We start from the raw sequence: 21864 nt of genomic DNA on the forward strand, positions 1-21864 counted from the left end.
ACACACACACACACAAAAAAAATTGTAGACCTCAATTCAACCATCTCAATACTTATATTAAATATCAATGAACTAAATACTACAATTAAAAGGCAAAGATTATCAAGCAAGATCTAACTATAATGCTGTCTATAGGAGACACGTAGGAAATATAAAGAAACGTTTGGGTTGAAACTGAAAGGATGAATAAAAATATATATGTAAACATTACACACACACACACACACACATATAGGAGCTCTGGTAGCATAGTGCCTAAGGCATTGACTGCTAACCAAAAGGCTGGCAGTTCAAACCTACCAGCCACTCCTCGGAAGAAAGGTTGGGCAATCTACTTCCGTAGAGATACCGCCTTGGAAACCCAAGGAGGTATGAGTCGGGTCCAACTCCAGGGCACGTAACAACAACATTATATATATATAATATATATAATAATATATATATTAGAAAAAGAGAGAGAGAGACCTATAAAGAAATAAACAAAAATCCACCCTAAGTTTTTGTATCGTTAGCCAGATAATCATTTTCAGAGGGAACAGCGATGTCAGTAACTTTAGACCCCTTTCAGGATTCCTAACTCTAGAGTGAGTGGCTAGAGTACAACATACAGAATACTCCTGGTTTTTGTCCCTGTAAACTGAAAACAAATGTCCTCCCCCAGATGTCTCACTCATCTCTTGGCCCTAAAATAAAATTCCTTTTCTATATATAGTAATTACAAAGCTAGAATTATTCTTAGGAGCACAGCTTTAGTAGAAAACACAGCAATGTAGTTTTTTTTTTAAAAAAAAAAAAAAGAACAAGAATATGCAGCTAGAAGCTAGACACAAGGTTAAGGAGCCCTGGTGGTGCAGTGGTTAAGTTCTGGGCTGCTAACCAAAAGGGCAGTACTCAGCAGGAAAAAGATGAGGCAGTCCACTTCTGTATAGTAGTTCTTCTCTGATAGGGTCCCATGAGTTGGAACCAACTCGATTGCAATGGCTATCACTTATTTTATGTGTATGTGTGCTTGGCCTAAGCTTGCTAGTTAGCTGCTTTTTCGGTTCTCAATCCCTAATTAGCAACAGAGGACACAGAACGACCCTACCTTAAAACGTTTCCTATAACGATCAAAACTTAAACTGTATAGTAACTTCATGAATCATGAAGCTAAAAAATGAATCTTTTCATATGCTATCATAATAATCTAGTGTGTAAATTTTAACGTAGTTAGGCTTTCATTCTGTCTTCCTAGTAGGTGCTCTTATGTCCCCTAGTGGATATAGGTCGATATGGTAGAGGGTAAAGAAGGGAAGTACTGGCTAAATAAAGGTCAAAAACCCCAAACTCACTGCTATGGCATCTATTCTGACTCATAATGACCCTAAAGGGCAGCGTAAAACTGCCCCATAGGGTTTACAAAAGCTGACTGCCACACCTTTCTCCCATCAAGTGGCTGGTGGGTTTGAACTGCTGATTTTTTGGGTTAACAGCCAAGTGCTTAACCACTACATCACCAGAGCCCCTAAATAAAGTTCAATAAATCCTAAATGGCTGCTTTGCCACACACCTTTCCAAACCAATACCTCCTACTATCCAATTTGCTATAAACAGAGAAACATGAACACATTTGAACTGGACCACACCTATCTGCCCATGTGTGGTCACATACAGAGCCTCGACTAACACATAATCCTGGCTCATGACATATGCACCAACAAATGCACACCAATTAGCTACACATTTTGACCTGACATAATACAAAGAAGTCGACATTTCCACTGCAAATCTCTATTTTTAGAGATTTATGGCTTACTCATAAAGGTAGACTTCAGAAAAATTTAGGGTGTAAATATTTAGTTACAAGAGAGAATTTTCCCTTCCAATAAATCAAAAATAAAACTGTATATAGAAAATCTGATCTAAAATTATTGAGGGGGGGTTTGAGAGAGAGAAAAACAGAGAGCACTCTTTGTGCACAGGCATTTTGATAGCTTAATGTTTAAACTGTTAGTCTTTCTTTTGGGGGAGGGGAAAGAGCTAGGTAAAAAAGGGGATATTAATATGTAGAAATAAAAAGGGTTCTTCTCCAAACTGTAGAAACAAGGTTCCTAGATAATATTTCCAGAAGTAAATTCTTAAAGACACATTTTCTCTCTTCTTTAATACACATACCATAAACATATGTGGTCACACATGCAGCCAGATATGAATTGGCTTCCACTCCATGATTATTATAGATAGTAAACTTTTCCCAATTAGATCTGAAGATAACACTGCCAGCACAGGATCCACAGCAATGTGTTTCCACTAAGTAGGAACGTTAACAGGGTAAGGCAAGGTTCCTTGCTGCTTGTACATCCACACGACTATGGCAACAAAGAGCCTAAGAGCTCCAGGTGGTCTGACATGATCACTCCACTCTAGCCTCTTGCACTAGTGGAAGTGAAGACTGGGTTCTAAAACTCTGATCCCATACCACCTCCATCCTCATTTCCTATTTTATTTTTTATCTGTAGTAATCATTAATATCTGATGCACACAGGTCTGTGTATATATAATAAAACCCAAACCAAATCCATTGCCATAGAGCCGATTCTGACTCATAGCCACCCACATTGGGTTTCCAAGGTAGTAAATCTTCATGGAAGTAGTCTGCCCCATCTTCCATCCACTGAGTGGCTGGTGGCTTTGAAAGGCCAACCTTCTGGTTAGAATTCATATGCCTTAGGCAGTATATATGTAAAGAAATATTTGTTTTGTTTATTTGCTACATCCTGGCACACAGCAGGTGCTCAATAATTATCTGTTGAACAAACGGTCAAATGAGTGAAAAGAGCAGAGTGAAAAAAGTAGGGAGAAGCTTGTAATATGTAAGCAACTGAGAGTAGCCTGGTGAGGAAGAGAGCAAACAGACAGGACTAGACTGGTAAAGTGAGCAAGGTCTGGATCACTCAGGACCAGGTAGGCCATAGTTTGCCAAGAATTGTGCCACAGGCCCTCAAACCCTCTTACAAATAGTTGGGTAGTTTTCTAGGTAAATAAAGAATTCTTTCTAGGTAAATAAAAAATTATTATTAACTTAGATCTTAGTCAGATAGACTTGTGAGATCCTGAGCAGAACACCCAGCCAAGTTCTGCCAGTACTCTTCATGAAGGGAAACTGGGAGATAATAAAAGTGTGTTGTTTTATGCTGCTAAATTTGTGGTAATTTGTAACACAGCAACAGAAAATGAATAAAAGCATCTATGCTCACTCTAATGCCCACTGTTTGATTATGGGAAGACTTCTGTAAATGTCATTTCACCACAGAGCTAACACCAGCAACTTTTTTTTTTTAAAGTCCAGTCTCTTTTTCCTAAAGTCTGAATTATTTGTCTCACAATAATTTATTACAATAATTTTCCTTGGTTACCTTTCTATTCTATTCCCATTGTTGCTTGAATAGATTTAAAGGCAAGTAAATAAAAAATAAACTTGGTAACACTTAAAAGAATTTACTCATTCATCCAATAAATGTTGTATTTATTGGATGCCTGCTTTGTACCTGGCTCTGCTCTAGGTAATAGGAGTATGGCAGCAATACAAGACATATAATTAAGTCGTTGCTGTTGTGAGTTGCCATCAAGTCAATTTGACTCATATAATTAAGTAAACAAATGAAAACTAAAATTTCTACAATGAAGGAAACAGAGTAATGTGATAGTCAAAGGAGTTGGAGGTGGTTACCTGGATGACTGGGAATTGACTATTTGGAGCGATACATTAAAACTAACACTTGGAGGATGAGAAGGAGCCAACAATGCAAAGTGCCACATAAAGAAGATTCCAGGCAGAAAGAACAAGTGCAAAGGCCCTGAGGTAGGAACAAGTTACAACCTTCATGAAACTGAAAGGATGGCAGTGTGGCTGGGACATAATGGAGAAGGGAGAGATGTGGTCAGAAATAAGGTTGGAAAAGTAGACACAAATCTTATGTATCTCCATGGCAAGATGCTTGGGTTTTATTCTAAATACAGTGGGGACAGAAACATGATCTAACATAAACTTTAAGAGAGCTAGTTGTAGAAAATGGATTGAAAAAAGACAAAAGCAAGTAGGGAATTCTGGTAACAGACTTTTCCATATACCAGGCTGGAGATGACAGTTGTCCAGAGTCAGGTGACAGGGTTAGAGAGAAGATGGAAAGAAGGAGATGGATGGAGCTGATATTAGAGGGATGACGAAGAAAGAATAATCAAGGACTTTTAATAAAGATAAATTTTTAATGAAAATAGGTCTATATATAGCTTTATTAAGTGGGAAGATGGTGATGCCACTAACAGAAACTGGGAAGGGTAGGAAACAGCTTAGTGTTGTTTTTTCTCTTCAGCAGGGAAAGTTAATGGAGGGAGGTCAAGAGTTCTTTACAAGTTAAGTTTGAGAAGCTTATTAGACTTCCAAATTGAAAGGTCAAGTTGACAGGTGGACATAGGGAGTCTGGCATCCAGAGGAAAGACCTATGGTGAAGCACTAATGTACAAATTGTCTAACATTCAGACTGGAGGAACATAGTAAACCTCCCAAGGGAGGCCGAGTATGGGTATAGGATCCAACAACAAGGAACAGAAGTGGAAATGTGCTTATTGTAAGCAGCCAAATAAATGAAAAACTGAATATAACTTTTTGGAGCTCTGGTAGCTTAGTGCCTAAGAGACTTGACTGCTAACTGGAAGGCTGGTGATTCAAACCCACCAGCCACTCCTCGGAAGGAAGACTGGGTAATCTATTTCCGTAGAGATACCACGTCAGAAACCCAAGGTGGGGTTGCTATGAGCTGAAACGACTACATGGCAGGCAGTTTTTCTTTTCTTTTTTTTGTATCCAAGTAATTCTGAAATTCACCAAAAAAGGAGAACTTGATTTTTAAGGAGTATAGCTTCCAGAATCTTTCTTATACAGATCCAGTTGTTTTCATTGGATGAGGTGCTAACTCTTTAATGACAAGGGCTCCATAAGTAAATGTCTATGATAGGGCTGAATTTCACGGGGAGAACTTATAATTTGGTACAGTTGTTATCAACACAAGGGGCAAAATACAAAGGATTTCAGAGGATCTAAACTATCAAAATTAATCAAAATCCCTGTACAAGAAGTCCCATTTTACAGTAATAACACCAGAAAATATTTGTATATGGTCTACTAGTGTCCAGAAGTTTACAAAGATAATTCATCTTCCTAACCCTGTGGAGTAGGAAGTATTATTATCTCCATTTTACAGAAAGGAAAACCGAGGCACACAGAGATTAAGTAAGTTTCTCAAGGTCATACTGCCACTATGTAGCTGAACCCACCAAGCCTTTGTTTCTCATAAACAAACTAGTATCAATGAATCTAGCAATACACATTCTAGTTCTCTTGCTTGGGTTGCAAAGACTTTATTTTTTTAAAAGAAAGTTTTATAATAATCAGGAATACAATTTTGTTTGTTTGCAAGATAATATTTTCTATTCACAGCTTACCATGATTAAAAATGGTCTGACAAAATAGATAAGCTTTGAAAACTCTGTATGACATTCTTCTTATTACAAATTATATGTAATTGGTAACAGTGTCTATGTAATTTCAGAAGAGAAAAAAAAAGATTTCTGAAAAACTACAGGGCTACTTGTTTTGGCAAGATACTAGTCTTGCTCATTATAAAACCATAATTTACTTTCTCCTATTCCTTCCCTAATTTTTCTATCCTTCTGTCATTAGGAGGGATCAACTGTACCATTTTATTTGACGTACTGAAAATAATTATGATTTCTTGCCTAACCAGCTCAGCTGTAAAGGATAGATGCATTTCTTTCTCAAAGGCAACTCAACCGTTTTGGGATATCCCCATTGCTGGTTGGTTTCTTCCCAGTGGCAGAACAGTAAGTATGGAGGTTAGGATGTTAAGTATGCACATAGCAAGGTCACAGGAAAGGAACTGGTGGTTTCCCCTATATTTCCCTTTGTGGGTCATTTTATCAGTCTTGGGGAGGTTCCAATGCTGATTTAAAACAACTGTATTTTTTTAAGGTCACAGAAAAAACAAAGATTTTATGATCATCACCTTCTGTTTATTGACAGGAAAAAAGAATGATACCCAAAGGTCTTATCAGAATGTCAAAATTTTAGGACCGGGAAGGAATATTAGAGATTATATAGTATAACCATTCAGTTCTCAGATGAGAAAATCCAAACACAGAGGAACTAGATAGCATGATTAAAGCTGGGATAGTCTTTCTGTGTGGTACCTTCTACCACAAATAAGAAACAGAACTGGGTTATCTTCATTTTGTTTTTTTCTATAACCTCATTTCAAAAGACAACACATTTTCTTTTATTCAGAGCTAAGAATCCTGATTCTGTTTGCATTACGGGTTCTAGTCAGTAGGAACATAGCTAGGTCATCAGCAAACATCTGAGAAAATGAAAAGAAGTCAAAGATGAAATAATTAATTGAGATACAGGATGATGAAGTACAGTGGTTCCCAATGTCACTTCATTACAAAGTTTTCAGTGGTCAATGGCAAAATGAGAAAAACAATGGACAATGTGATAAATTTTTCCAAAAGATAAACTTACTCAATTTAAACGACTGTCCTTTACTGTGTAATTATGACCTTCCAATTCTTTTTGGGGCTAACATAGTCCTTCCTTTTATAAATACTAGGGTCTTTATATGTGACAAGGAAAAATTTTAGAAATATGTCAGTTCTCTGTAATACCATTACATTAGTTATCTATTGCTTTGTAATAAATTACTCCAAATCCTAGCAGCTTAAAGCAACCATAAAATCATCCCTAATAAGTACTTCATAAATACTAATTGTTTTCTTTGTGATTATTAGGACATTCCTTTGTTGTAATAGCTCACTTTCAGAAATTTATTTTCATATCAACTTGTATTACAATAATACTTCATATAATATGAAATTTCCATTGTGAAATCATTAGACTTACTATATTGATACAGTATCATTTCCAGATGACTTTGGTAATACCTCTGGTCATGGAAATGTTCTGTGCAGACTTGGCATGGAGTTAGGGTGGTGGCAATTTTTTTTAATTTTGGGTTTTTTTTCCTTTCTTCTTTTTCCTAAGAATCACTTTTAACTTCCCAAGGAAACTTTATAATAACTTTGTTTTTAATGAATTCTTTTTGTTAGTATGTTTTTCAAGAAAAATACCTAATACTATGTAAATAAATGGACAGAATACCATATTATAGTAGTTTAAAGTTCTCCATACTTCTCTTTTAGTTATACATATATATATATACACACACAAATACATATACTAGTTGGCATCACATTCAGGGTAGTTTCAGCATGCTTTTTCTAGATTTCCTCTAACCATACCCCCAAATATTCATCTGCACCTTAATCAGAAAATACTCAAGTAGAGAAACTTCCTTGGTATCAGAAGAACAAGTAAAACCTCTGCCCTTGTGACTACTCAGTGTTCAGCCAAGGCAAGCTTCTGGCATAAAAGCATGGTGAGAAGTCAGTCATAAAAACTGATACAAAATTGTTCAGAGACTTTGTGAGAGGAGGAACATGAAAAACAGAGGATGAAAGAACACTGTCAAATTTTTCTACATTTTAGCAATTCAAGTCAAGACAAAAGTCATCTAGGGAACAGTATAAAATGTTTCTACTGCCATTAACGAATATAGAACAAGCATTTAAGGTTTCACGCATTCAAGAGTGACAATTGTCTTTCAGACAGTTGGAAAAGACTTGAAAAGCATTTGTTGGAATAAATGGAATGTGCTTTGGCTTCTGTGGTTAACATTTCTGGGACTCAGCTGAAACAAGATTCTGGCTTAAGACTTATATGGTTTTCGTCACCCCATAAACATTAACATTATTGATGCAGATGTGTCACTTGAAATATTTTACCCATATCCTCCACTGCAAGGAATTTTCTTTTTACCTATCCATCTCTAGTGACAAATTTGTGGCACTTACAAATTTAAAAGGCTGTCAAAATCTAATAATGAAATCTTGGGAGGAGCCATGTGGGGCACAGATCTGAAAGAATGAAAATTAATTTCAGAGGATTTACTACATAGGATAGGGGTCAACAATAAGGCAAGTTTCTCTCTACAGCATGAAATACTTTCCCAGAGGTAAAGAAAAAGCAGAAAAGAAGTTAGTGCTAGTCAAGCCATGGAACTGAGTTAGTAACACATTACAGAAGGCAATGCACAGACAGCAGAGATACAGAGACTTAAATCCATGGCATGGTTGACACTTGTTTTAATAATGCCTATTACTAAACATCATGGAGCCCTGATGGTGTGTGGTGGTTAAGGCATGTGGTATTAACCAAAAGGTCAATGGTTCAAACCCACCAGCTGCTCCATGGAAGAAAGATGAGGCAGTCTGCTTCGGTAAAGATTTACAGCCTTGGAAACCCAATGGGGGTTGTGATGAGTTGGAATCGACTCGATGGCCATGAGTTTGGTTTTGATTATTACTACAAGTCATAGTCCTTACAAGTTAGAATTGGCTTGATAGATATGGGTTTGGTTTGTTTTTTATTAAAACAAGTCAGACATATATTTCACCTACTGATAATTCACTTAGGAATCTCTTTTTCAGTTCAGTAGGAACTGAATTTAAAGGCTTGAGTTCTGAAAGTATTCCTCAGTAAAGTGTAACAAAAATGAAATAATGGTTTAAAAAGAAAAAAAAGGTCAGGGCATTTTTCCATGCCAAATCCTTTATGATGCACTTATACTGGAGAAAGTTCAGTGGCAGGAAGAAGACACCTCAATGCCTTATTATTAGGTATACTGGTGCAGTATAGTAAATTACTTTGTGTGGCTTTTCTACCCATAAGTCTTTGTAAACTCCAAGGTGGGATTTGCTATGAGCAACTGAGGAGCTCCTGATTGCTGACAGTGTCCACCTGGAGTATTTCTGTTGAGAGTGGCCCAAAACAATGTTCTGGGAGGTGCCCACTCTCTATCAGGTGCTTAGAGTTCTGATGCTGTAATTGGCTAGTTTGATCACCCTTCCGGGCTCAAAAGGAGGTCTCCTGGAGGCAGAACTCTCTCTGACTGCTGGTTGAGGAAGACATGCTGCTGAAAGAGACACGGGCTCCCAAGACACGCGTTGCTGGGAAAAAGACACAAGAGACACGCATTGCTGAGTGAGACACTGAGGGACCAGCACTGCTGGGAAAGAGACTGTGAGAGACTCTTGGCTGAGGGACGGTGGGCTGGGAGAGAGACTGAGCATTCTTCCTGAACTTGAGTTGTAGCCTGGTGCTTCCCTAATAAACCCTGTAATCTGTGAGTTCTGTGTGGCCACTGCAGTGAATTTTCGAACCCAGGAGAGAGGTGGTGGGTGCTTTGGGAGGAACGGTTGGTGAAAGGGCTGGAGGGAGGCAGCATGTTTGGCCTTGCAGTAATAGGTCTTGGGTTACTGCTGTCTTCCTCTTGTGAGATTAGAGGAGGTCAGAACATGTGGCCTCCTTGCCATTTTTGCAACTGGGAAAGAAAGGCCAGAAGGAAGACATTGAAGGTTGATATATTCACGGAGGGAATACTTTTGAGGATGGAGCTCATACGTCACACAGAACCCTGAGAAGCTTTGGCTTTGGCTTGGGAATGTCAGAGACCACTGTGGATGAAACCATGTTAGATAAGACATGGGCATTAATTCAAAGACATACTATTAAACAGTTGCCTTCTGAGAGAGTTAATGTTTGTTGAGCCCTTATTATACATCAGGGGGAACTCTGGTGGTGTAGTGCCCAAGGCACTTGACTGCTAACCAGAAGGCTGACAGTTCAAATCCACCAGCTACTCTCGGGAGGAAGGCTGGGCAATCTACTTCCATAGTGATGTTGTTGTTGTTGTTGTTGTTGTTATGTGCTGTCGAGTCAGACCTGACTCATAATGACAGCTCCTTGGGTTTCCAAGGCAGTATCACTATGGAAGTAGATTGCCCAAGCTTCCTTCTGAGGAGCGGCTGGTGGGTTTGAACCGCCAGCCTTCTGGTTAGCAGTCAAGTGCCTTAGGCACTGCGCTACCAGAGCTCTTTCCATAGTGATAACCACCTCGAAAACCCAAAGAGGGGTCACTATGAGTCAGATCCGACTCAATGGCAGTGTGTTTGGTTTAGTTTATATAGCAGGGGTATAGTAAAACTTACATGAATCACGTGATGTAACTCTCATAGTACTTAAGGCTGTGTGCCATTATTTTTCCCATTTCATAGATGAAATGACTGAAGCTCAAAGGTTAAGAATCTATTAGTAGTAGAGCCAAAATTTGAAGATAAGGCTACCTGGGCTCAAAGTCTTCACTTCCTAGTTCAGTTATATGTATAATGATTATACTTAACCATCACTAGAAGTCTTTAACCTGCAACTTATATTATTGAGCAGAGGACTCAGTAATCACTGCTATTCTTGTTCATTCATGTGATAAAAAGAAGGAGAAAAGATTTTGATATTATGCTTTATACTCTCATTAAACAACAAACCATGTTATTTTATTTTTAATTGTAACTATACATTGTGTGTTAAGATAAGGGCAGAAAATATTAATGCCCTTATGGAAACTTGGTATAAATATTATTTTCTATACCAAGCACTTGGCTAATGTTCTCAAGGCCAACTTCTGTGTGAAACTAGCCACAAGGAATCAGTCTTCCACATGTTGGCTCTTAACTCTCTGACCCCTCCTTGGGTTTCCAAGGTAGTATCACTACGAAAGTAGACTGCCCAACCTTCCTTTCAAGGAGTGGCTGGTGGGTTTGAACTACCACCCTTCTGGTTAACAGTCAAATGCCTTAGGCACTACGCCACCAGAGCTCCATAACAACAGCTAGGCATCTGAAAAATTAAAAAAATCACCAATAACTATTGTTATAAATCAGTACATTCTGAAGCATTAATTAATAGTTAAGTACAACAGGGAGATACTGAATTCAAAGTTCCTTAAGGGCAGGCCTTGATCACATTCTTCATAATTCCCTTGGTTTATGACACAATTGCCCTTGAAATTGCATGTATAATATAATTATTCATTGGTCAAATGAATGAATACTAATATACTATATTTGGATTCCCTGGGTAACACAACAGGTTAAGCTCAGCTACTCGCTGAAAGGCTGGTGATTGGAACCCATGCAGAGGCACCTCAAAAGACAGGCATGGTTACCATTTAGATAATCACCCAAAGATGAAATACTTAGGGATAAATCATACCAGGAACACAAAAGACCTATACAAAGAACACTACAAGACACGATTTCAAGAAACTAAAAGAGATGAAGCCTATACCATGCTCATGGACAAGAAGACTTATCATTAATATTCCCAAAGCAATCTACAGATATAATGTACTCTCGATTCAGATTCCATTTTTTTTAAAGAGATGGAAAAACTAATCACCAACTTTATATAAAAAGAGACCTCAGATAAGTAAAGCCCTACTAAAGAAGAAGAACAAAGTAGGAGCCCTCACACTCTCCAATCTCAAAACCTACTATGCAGCCATGGTAGTTAAAAGAGCCTGGTACTGGTAAAATGAAAGACACACAGACCAATGGAACAGAACTAAGAACCCAGAAGTAAATCCATCTACCTATGGATCGTTGCTCTTTCACAAAAGGCTAAAATTCATTAAATGGGGAAGATATAAATCTCCTTAATAAATGGTGCTGGCCAAACTGGATATCCATTTGCAGAAAAATGAAACAAGACCTGTATCTCACATCACATAAAAAAATGAACTCATGCTGGATTAAAAAGAAAAAAGGCCTGGTGATCCATTTCTAAAAGGTCACAATCTTGTTTCACTCTACATACATGGGGTTGTAACAACAATGTATTTGTATACAAACTAGTTGCCATGGAGTAGATTCTGATTCACGGTAACCCTACATGTTTCAGAATAGAACTGTGTTCCATAGAGTTTGCAAAGCTGAGATCTTTCAGAAGCAGATTACTAGGGCTGTCTTCTGAGGCACCCCTGGGTGGGTGTGAACCATCAACCTTTCAGTTAGTAGCCTAGTTCTTATCTGCTTGTGCCACCCAGGGACTCTTCGCAAGAGGTTTTCAAAATATTTTCATATAATCAATGAATTTATAGCCCAAGTAGCAACATGCTTCCAAAAATTTTACAGCCTCTATACTGGAAAGGCCAGAGGTTCAAACCCACTAGTCACTCCTTGGAAGGAAGAGTGGGCAATCTACTTCTGTAGTGATACCACCTAGGAAACCCAAGGAGGGTTGCTAGGAGTTGAATCAACTCGATGGCAGTGAGTTTTTTTTTTTTTAAATACTGGAAAAGTGGGTCTTCATGGTGCAGTGGTTAAAGTGCTGGACTGTTAACTGAAAGGTCGGGGTTTGAACCCACTAGCTGCTTCACCGGAGAAAGATGTGGCAGTCTCCTTCTGTAAAGATTTATAGCCTTGGAAACCTTATGGGGCAGTTCTACTCAGTCCTGTAGGGTCACTAGCAGTTGGAATTGACTTGAAGGCAGTGGAGTTACACTGGAGAAAAAGAGTTATAATATTCTTAAAATGTGTGTGCTTTGTAACATTGACTGCAAAATAAGATGTTCTTCTCAATTATCATTATGTCATAAAATGAAGTACTGTCCTAGTCCATTAGATATTTAAAGGAGGGAACATAAGAAAGACTACATATGTCAGTTAAAGCAATTACAGAATAGAAAGATGCTGGGATGAATATCCATCAAGTTAGTTTTAGAACATATAAGAAGCATCAGAGTTTTGGAGGAATAAAAAGGCAAAAGTGCCCTATCTTGGCTGAGTAGCACTATTAAATTCAGATGCAGGGCTCTATTTAGTTTGGACAGGTCCCAGCCCAGAACAAAGTCAGTCTGTCTTAGTACCATAACTGAATTCTACAAGTTAACAGCTTTTCATGAAAAGCTGCCATTTCAAAATGTCAATCAAATCTGAGCATAAGTGGGAACTCCTGCAGAAATAACCAGCTGCAGGTTTGAAAAACATTTTTCACTGAAAGTGGAAACACAAAAGATGTTTGAAAGGGATCTCTTTTCATTCCTGTAACAGTAGACGGCCATTTTCACAACATCAAGGACAGAAAACAGAGGACAAAATTGCAAATAATGTCTTGAAAGGGCTATTTGCAGGGGTGATGACTGATTCCAGTTACAAATGACAGAATTATTGGCAAATGGGAACTCATTAATATGAAATTGTTTGTTTCTCATTAAGTGATCATAGTCTTCAGACTATTTTTTTTTTAATTGCACTTAAATGATTATGCCATATAGAATGAAATGCAGCCTCAAGTTTATGACATTTATTTCCAACTTCTTTACAGTAATTGGTGATGGTATCTCCTAACTTTTTTTTTGGGGGGGGGGAATCCACCAATTTTGGTTTATGAACACACAAAAAAGAAATATTATTTCACTTATCAGAAAACGAAAGATAATAAAATACTATGCACTAATATTGCACTTCTCAGAAAAAGAACCTTGTAAGGAATTATATGATAAAATGAGTGAGACTAAGCAATAGAGTACTAAATGTAATATACCGTGAGAGTTTATAGGGAAGAGAGAGAGGGCTCATTCGGGAAAATGCACATCAGAAAATAGACTGCCGAGATCTGCCACCACGCTATGTCCTCAGAAATACACAACAGCATAAATATTAATCAGGAAAATAGCCTTTAAAAATTGTTCCACAACCTTAAGAAAGTAGTACAAAACAAATATTCTCCAAACATCTTTTTATATCCAACAAATCTTTTTTTAATTTGTTACCAGCTAGTAGGAGAGTTTAAGTTCACAGAAATGATGACTCCTCTTAACACCAATTTCATTATGTCTGTGGAGTAGAGATAATAGCAGTGCTGTTAGTCTTCTGTAGGAATAAAAGATAAAATCAAAACTGTAGTTTAAAAGACACTACTGATATTATTCAGTGCTATTAAGAATTTTCTGAGCCCCCACAGTTAACCACTTTTCATTTATTTGGAAGATTTAGAGAACCGGTTTGAGCTTTGTTTATGTATTTACCATATCCCAGATTGTTGTCATTCAAAAATGAAAAAGATGGTATGTAGAAATTAGATTGTAAACACCCCCCCCCATAAATGCTACAAATTGTTCAAACCCCAAAACAAGAACAACAACCAAATGCTTTTATACAGTATGGGACAATTCAGGGATTTTGTTGACACAAAATCAGCTCACTCTAACTCAAGGGGAAATTTATTTAATTTTAGTAGGCATGGTCTAATTAACGTACTTTTCTCTTGGCCAAACTGTGATTCTCTAGTTTCACACACCTTTATCTGCCTGCAAATTTCCCTAGGATTTGTAGAGCCCCTAAATCTAATCATATCTGTACATAAATTAAGTAAGCAAAGATATAATAAATCTTACCAGTCTCCCTTAATCTTTCTCAAATAGCCACAACTCATGTTAAGCTATGTACAAATAACATTCTTCACTAAAAAGAAAAATACTCTTCATCCTAATCTGAGTAAATGAATTCAGTTTTAATATATGTGTTTCCTCATATGAGTGAGTTAGTCTTGGCACAATGATGTCTTAACTTTACTTTAAGACATTTTCACTTAGTAGTGTGGCATTTATTTATAGATCTTCCTTAAGAGAATAACCAATAGATAGTTCTGAATGTTTTTAAATCCTACATTCAAACAGCTGTATGAGGTTGTAGTGCTTGTTTAAAAAGAAAAAAAAATGGTGGTGGGGGTATGAGTTGGTTACCAGTTGTCACCCAAAGATAACAGTTACTTTTATTGGGGTATTACAAATGCAAATGGTTAATGTGGTATAAACTATATATTTGGTTTTAGTTAGAATGTCTAGAGCCATCACACAAGGCATTCATCTGCATTCCCTGTTTATGGGAATGAAATATGTAGTCATTTGAAGTCCACAATATGTATACTGTGTTTGTAATAACTGCAGATTTTACAAGCACATTATTCTTTCCATTAGGATTAAAACCTCACCGAATAGCAATTTGTGAAAGAATTCTAGCAGGGCCCGGAGCCCAGAACTCTGACCTCTGATGAGATGCTTGGCAGCAACAAACTCTAGGTCTAGGCAAAACATCTGGTTTGAGTTAGACTTCCTGAAAAAATAGCCCCTGTACTGGGGAAACTGGTATTCACTCAGCTTTGTATATATATACTTTGACTGACTTCCACACTGCTATAAGAAAAAAAAAGGAAAAAATGAAGAGAGAAAAGAAAGACTCCACTAGAATGCTTGTCAATCATGACAGACTCCTTGGTGGCCCCTCCAGAGTCAAGCACTCCTATTAGCTAGAACAGTCTATTTCTTTCCATATTCCTTGAGTATTTTCTTTTCCCACCTTATAGCATACAGAAATTAGAATGACTTCAAAATAAGTTCACATGTGTTATTAAAAAACACAAAAACATATTACTTTTCTTCTAATCACTTTAGCGGAGGAAATCAGGTAAAATTTAACTTTATTCTGTTTATATACATTCAGGGAAAAGAGATAAAACAATATGTTGGGGATTTCTACAAATTTGGTAAATATTAAAACTCAAAAAAATATTAAATAGCTTCTGGCTGTTGTTCCTTTCTTCTAAAAATGACAGACTTAAATTCAGTAGCAATGCTAATCAGGAAGAGGCTCTCTGTTTCTTACTTTTTAATCTTTACTTAAATTTACTTAAAAACACAATTTAAAAAATGATTTTCCTAACATATATATTAGAGAAATAATGCTCTAGGTTAATATGCAAACATGAAACAACAATTTAAAGGTTCTTATGCCTACTTCCATCTTATGATAAGCAGCATTAATAGGACAAATGCGACAATCCATCCACTGCAATGCACACAAATCTTTAATTCATTTAAATCTATCAAAAGGTGACTGTTAAATTATTTTACACATCTATATATACTCACAGGAGCGCTGGTGGTGCAGTGCCCAAGGCATCTGACTGCTAACCAGAAGGCTGGCAGTTCAAATCCACCAGCCCTTCCTTGGAAGGAAGGTTGGGCAATCTACTTCCGTAGTGATACTGCTTTGGAAATCCAAGGAGGAGTCACTATGTGTCGGACTCACCTCAATAGTAGTGAGTTTGGTTTTGGTATATATATGCACATAATCTCTAGAACAGAGTTCTTGTATATCACACTGAAGATGGCCCAAAGCTATGAAAGGAAAGGGCAATATCAAGTCGAGTTGGTTTCTACAGCCAGAAAGAAGTACAAGTTAACATATGGCCCTAACAAAAGCAGTCACTATATATGCAGTAGTCTTTATCTTGACTATGATTTAATTTGAGTTTCTAGACAACGCAAAAATATAGCCCAATTTATCCCATTGTCAATGCATAAGATTGGGTCACATGGGATAACACCTGGGAACATGATTCACTTAGAACGACCTGGGAGAGTTCCACCGCTCTTAGATAGCAGTAAACTGCTATTGTACCATTTGATATATCACCTTAATTTAATAATTACCCTTGTGAGAAGTGCAAAGTCATTTAAATTTAGTCTTTTGAAAGAATAGTGCAGGATAAATGCAAATGAATAGTTGTGTATTTCTTTAGGCATAAATTTACTTTCCCACCCAGTGACTCTGCTAAGGATTCTATTGAATAGCAACATGTTATAAAACATCGGCACACCATTCTCCATCAGGCATCAGCAATTTGCAAACCCCAGTTTTACCTTTGGGGAGCTATTCAAAAATAATTATGATTATTTACACTCTGCTTGCCGGACAAAAACAAAATCTTAGTGACCAAATTCAAACCAGATTCTGCTCGAAGTTCCTCAGAGTCCTCATGATACACATGAACTTGTTTGCCTACTGGGCATAAATAGTTTTTAATATATGCCACAACTATTATTTATCAAATCTTACAAACTTCATACTATCTCAACATTGCACTTTTCAAAAGAGAGCATTCATATTTCTACCACAATTGCCATTTCTATTGTAATCTGAAACAACAAAATAAACATGGAAAGTAAGAAGCAAAATATCTTACATCTCCAAAGTTTATTGAAGCCATAATTTTTAAATATTTTAAAGTTACATTTTCATTTGCCACCTTGGGACAAATACCATGTGTCAAATTCAGCACCTCTCTTCTCCACACACTTGCAACAAGCCATATATACACCTCCTTTCCACTACTTAACTCCCTATAAAATTAAACATTTTCCCTAAAAGATACATATTTTGACATAAAATAAGTTAATAATGGACAATGTAACAAATTCCTCTCATGTAATATTTTGAGAGAATATATTGTGAAATAAAATGTAGATAATACTTATAAATGTCTACAAGCACAAATTTATTTTCCACCTCAAAATAAGGATAAACTAAATCTTTTCATTGCAGAAAGAAGGCAGAGACATTTTTTTAAAAACTGAAAAACTGTGTAAGAATACATATGGTATTAGCATCCATATTTATTCATAAACTTACTGTAGATATATGGCAATAGATTTTGTGCCAAAGTTTTTAGAATATCATTGCCTATATAAGTTATTTTTGAAAGACTCTGCTTTGCCGTAAACCTGATCCTGATTGTGTAACAATGTATATTTTGGTCAGAGCATAAACATAAATATACATGACTTGACATATATAGTTTTTTCATTTTGTCTGATGATGATAAAGAAGAAAGTCATAACCATAATTCTAAAGGACACTGACAGAGAATACCTTGGAAGAATTGGAAAGGGGACTTTGTCATCCTTCTTATGATAGAAGGAGCAAGAAAACATTTTCTCCCTGACACAACTTTGTAGTGGATACAGCTAAATCCTTGCACACAGATAAAAACATCTGAGTATAACAATGCATAGTAACTACAACAACAACAAAAATAGTAACAGTGGTGATTTTGTATTCTAGTAATACTTTTACATGGGAATTAAACAGCAAATTTTCTTTCCAAAACGCATAAATACCATGTCACTGTTAAACCCCTGAATTTTTGAAAGCTAAGGCCACAAAGGCACATTTATAAAATAAGCCCCACTTGTTAAAACTGTAACATTGCCACCATAACTAGAGTTTCACCTTAGTGACTTAAATAAATATAAATAAAGCAATAAACACTGTATGTTTTATAGGGTTCTATGAACCAGGAAAAAAAAATCACCTTACTAAATAACCTCCTGGCAAACGCAAAAGTAAAACTAAATTTGGTCTGCTCATATTTTCTGAATTCCCAGAATATAAGAAGCAGTTGGGGAAAACCTAACTTATGTAACTTAAGGACTTTTGCTTATTTCATTTTTCACACTGGCCTTTCTGGAAAGGAAGGGAGTGGGGAGAAGGATTAAACAGGAAGGGATGAAAAAGTATCAAAGGACAATCAATATAATAAAAGTTATTTGGGGGTTTAAAACAAGGTATCTTTCACATTCTATGTTTCTACTGACTTAGGTTAGAGTCTGAAAATAAGAACCAGACATTGATGGCCAGCTAACCCAGGTGGTCAAAATGCCCAGCAAGTAAGTCACCCACTCTGCTTCCCTATCAGTTAAGTGGTGGTAAAACTACTCTACATTGCTGCTGTCAGATGGTTTTATTCAGAATTGAGGGATAGAAAATATTAATGGCTACTGTCACATGAACAACTTTTAAAAAATACATTGTTGTAGACTTGTTAATATATTAACTGAGATTTTATAAAGTTTGAATATAATTTTCAAGTCATCACCTGGATGATAGCAATAACATCTATTTTAAATAACTCCAAATTATACACAGTTGAGTAAATTTTAATTTGTTTTTATTTAAGGTCTTCTAAAGTTGAGGCCAGCATGCTGAAGAAAAATATTAAACTATCTATAACCCTATGTCAACATATGATGCTACTGGGAATGGTAAGTGAATTAATTTTCCAAGGAAAATTAATTACTTATGACTTACAGTTGTAAAAGCAAACAACGTAACTCAGGATTAGGGCACATTTAATTTCTGTTTGTAGTAGCGATTAAATTAATTTCATATAATTCATGGTATGTAATGGAAAGCAGAACACAAATGAAATTCTAGACAATGACAGACATAGAAAAACGTATATACAGTCATGTGTCACTTAACATCCACGATATGTTCTGTAAAATAGGATGTTATGTCATTTGGATGTTGTGCAATCACTGCATTATGAACCAGTTCCATTCCTAAGGCTGTCTTTTAAGTCAAATGTGGATGTAAGTCAGAACAGTTAGGTATGGTTTGTATCTGACATTGGTCAAATGTTTGTCTAAGTGTATCTTTCTATGCATAAAAACATTAAAGAAACACTTCCAGATACACTAAAACATCTTTAAAACAATAATATAGTAATAATAATAATGTTTTGATGCACTACAATACAAAGTAGTATCCATTATTACAAACCACTCTTTGTAAAAATACTATGTGTACCTCAAATTTTAAATACAAGAGGCTTTACAGGGGATGGGACTATAGATGTTTATGTAGTAAATGCAGTCAGATGTTGCCCAAACAGATGTTATATGATACATGACTGTATTTACAAAGCTGAACCAAAAATAAAGGTCATAGATATTAATTATTATTATTAAAATATTTTTAATGCTTCTATAATAACGGATTTTTAAGCACAGCTTTTGAGAGAATATAATCAAATAGAAAAATCTAACAAAGAGAAACAAAATAGAAAACTGTAATAATGTCCTGTAACACTTCCTAATGTTCCCACCTCCCTCCAAAAAAGTTAGCTAGTGTAAGGATTTGCACATGTTTTATTTATAACTGAGTAAATTTTGCCCACATGCATTTGGAGCAGCTAAAATTAAATATATGATTCAATCATTTGGAGATAAAGTTCTTAAATTACCAGTAAATTTTCTTCCTGACACCCAAATTGCAAAGTGCTTTTAAAATGGATCATCTGTGATTCATTTGACCGAATTATGCACATGAGTACTACTAAGACAACAGATTTTGCCTAATAGAGCCTTAAGAATATATGCACAGCTGCATATATGAAGATATTCATCTTTATACTCCATCACTTCCTACCTGCTCCAATTAAGTCAGACATAATCTTTATAATTCAGATTCCAACTTCTCGGTATGAAAAAAAACAAAACAAAACAAAACACCAAACTCACTGCCATCAAGTCGATTCCAACTAACACGGATCCCTCCTTGTGTTTTCAAGGCAGTCTCTCTACTGAAGTAGATTGCCCAATTGTCCTTTCAAGGAGTGGCTGGTGGGTTTGAACTGCCAGCCTTCTGGCTAGCAGTCAAATGCCTTAGGCACTATGCCACCAGAGCTCTGTAATGTTTTAAGATAAAGAATTAAACCTTGCCCTGCAGATTCCAACTTCATGGTATAGCTTATGTTTTAAGATAAAGAATTAAACCTTGCCCTGACACTTAACTGTAATTAAGTAGTTTAAAGCAGCTATGTGAAATATCACTCTAGTGATATATTAAAACGCAAACACACAAACAAAATCAGGACTTTTCATATTTTGGCATTAACTCTAAGTACTTACAGTTCCTAGCCACCTGGTGAAATCACTGGAAGTCAAATTCCCAGTGACATTTGGGATCATTTGGTTCTGAGACAGCAAGCATTTTGACATATTCTTCTAAAGTAAAATATGCTGACTTATCTTTCTAGAAAAAAGTATACGTGGAATTTACATGAAAGAAAAAATGCACATAATAAAAAGAAAAGCTATACTCATACAAAATATATTTTTCTCCTCAAAATTTAACTTACAAATTTTGAACCAAAGCATTCCCTAGATGTCCCTAACCACATCTCCTACCACAAAAAAAAAAAGCACTTAGCACTCACATCTTACTGTATCTTTAATATACATTCATAAAAAGAGAAGTTAAAAATTTATGTAATGCCTTTGAGATCAAAGAAAGAAAATTACTAAAAATATTCAAAAATCCATCATAATTTTAAACCTGTCAAACCAAGGAGATAAGGTGAGGCTACTTTGGAGTTTATGAAAATAAGAATCATGGCACTGTAGTCTTTAGGGGCATTTTTCTGAAGCAACTGCACTATGAAATAATTAAGGAGAGAAATGTTTTCATTCCTAGAGAAGTTGGGACTTTCAGCATGATTAGAGAACGCTTTCGCTCTATTTTGAAGAGCAAAACTAACCGAAGCTACAGTAACTTCACCCTTCTTGCGTTGTTTCCTAAAACAGGGTCACCCTTATTTCAAACTGGGTTTCACTCAGCATACTCCAGATTAAAAGGGGTCTGTTTATAAAGTGGCCCAGATACGTTCTTTTTAGGGTAAAAGGCACATTCAGCTTTTATTCAGTTAGTAAGGCTACCCAGGAAGCTGAAATGTCACCTTGAACTCTCAGAAAACTTTGTTTCTTTTCACTCTTGGCTTCAACATCAGAACAAGGTTTTAAGGGAAGAAAGAAAAAGAAACCACGTTCTCTTCCATCAAAACGAAATCTATTGTTGTCCACACCAGTGCTGCCTAACTACACTTGTGAAAACGGTCAAAAAACAGAGTGCTTTTCTAATTGGCAATAGAATATACGGGAAAAGGAAGAGTAACACCGATAGTCACTCCTTAGAAAACAAACATCAAACATCGTCTACATTCCCGTAAGTTTTGAGATGAAGTTCAGAAGTCCTCTTCAGGCATCTTTCTTGTATTACAACCCACATTCATATTTCAGTAGAATGACTACAGGGAATCACTAATTTTTTATCTCAACTATGGCGTTTTGGCAAACGTTATGTAACCAAATGTAAATCCACAACAAGCCTCAAATACGAAAGAGCTGGTAATTATATGATGAGAAACAGCTTGATTACGGGAGAGGAAAGGCA

General features: G+C 36.3%; 1 protein-coding gene across 1 annotated transcript in view; it reads right to left on the minus strand.

Moving 5' to 3' along the window:
- SRBD1 (S1 RNA binding domain 1) overlaps positions 1-21864 on the minus strand; it is a 410508-nt gene that overhangs the window by 74419 nt on the left and 314225 nt on the right. The gene's annotated exons all lie outside the window — the stretch shown is intronic.

Source organism: Orycteropus afer, unplaced genomic scaffold (assembly GCF_000298275.1).
Source record: "Orycteropus afer afer isolate SDZICR_OR568_19922 unplaced genomic scaffold, OryAfe1.0 scaffold00124, whole genome shotgun sequence".
Taxonomy (NCBI): domain Eukaryota; kingdom Metazoa; phylum Chordata; class Mammalia; order Tubulidentata; family Orycteropodidae; genus Orycteropus; species Orycteropus afer.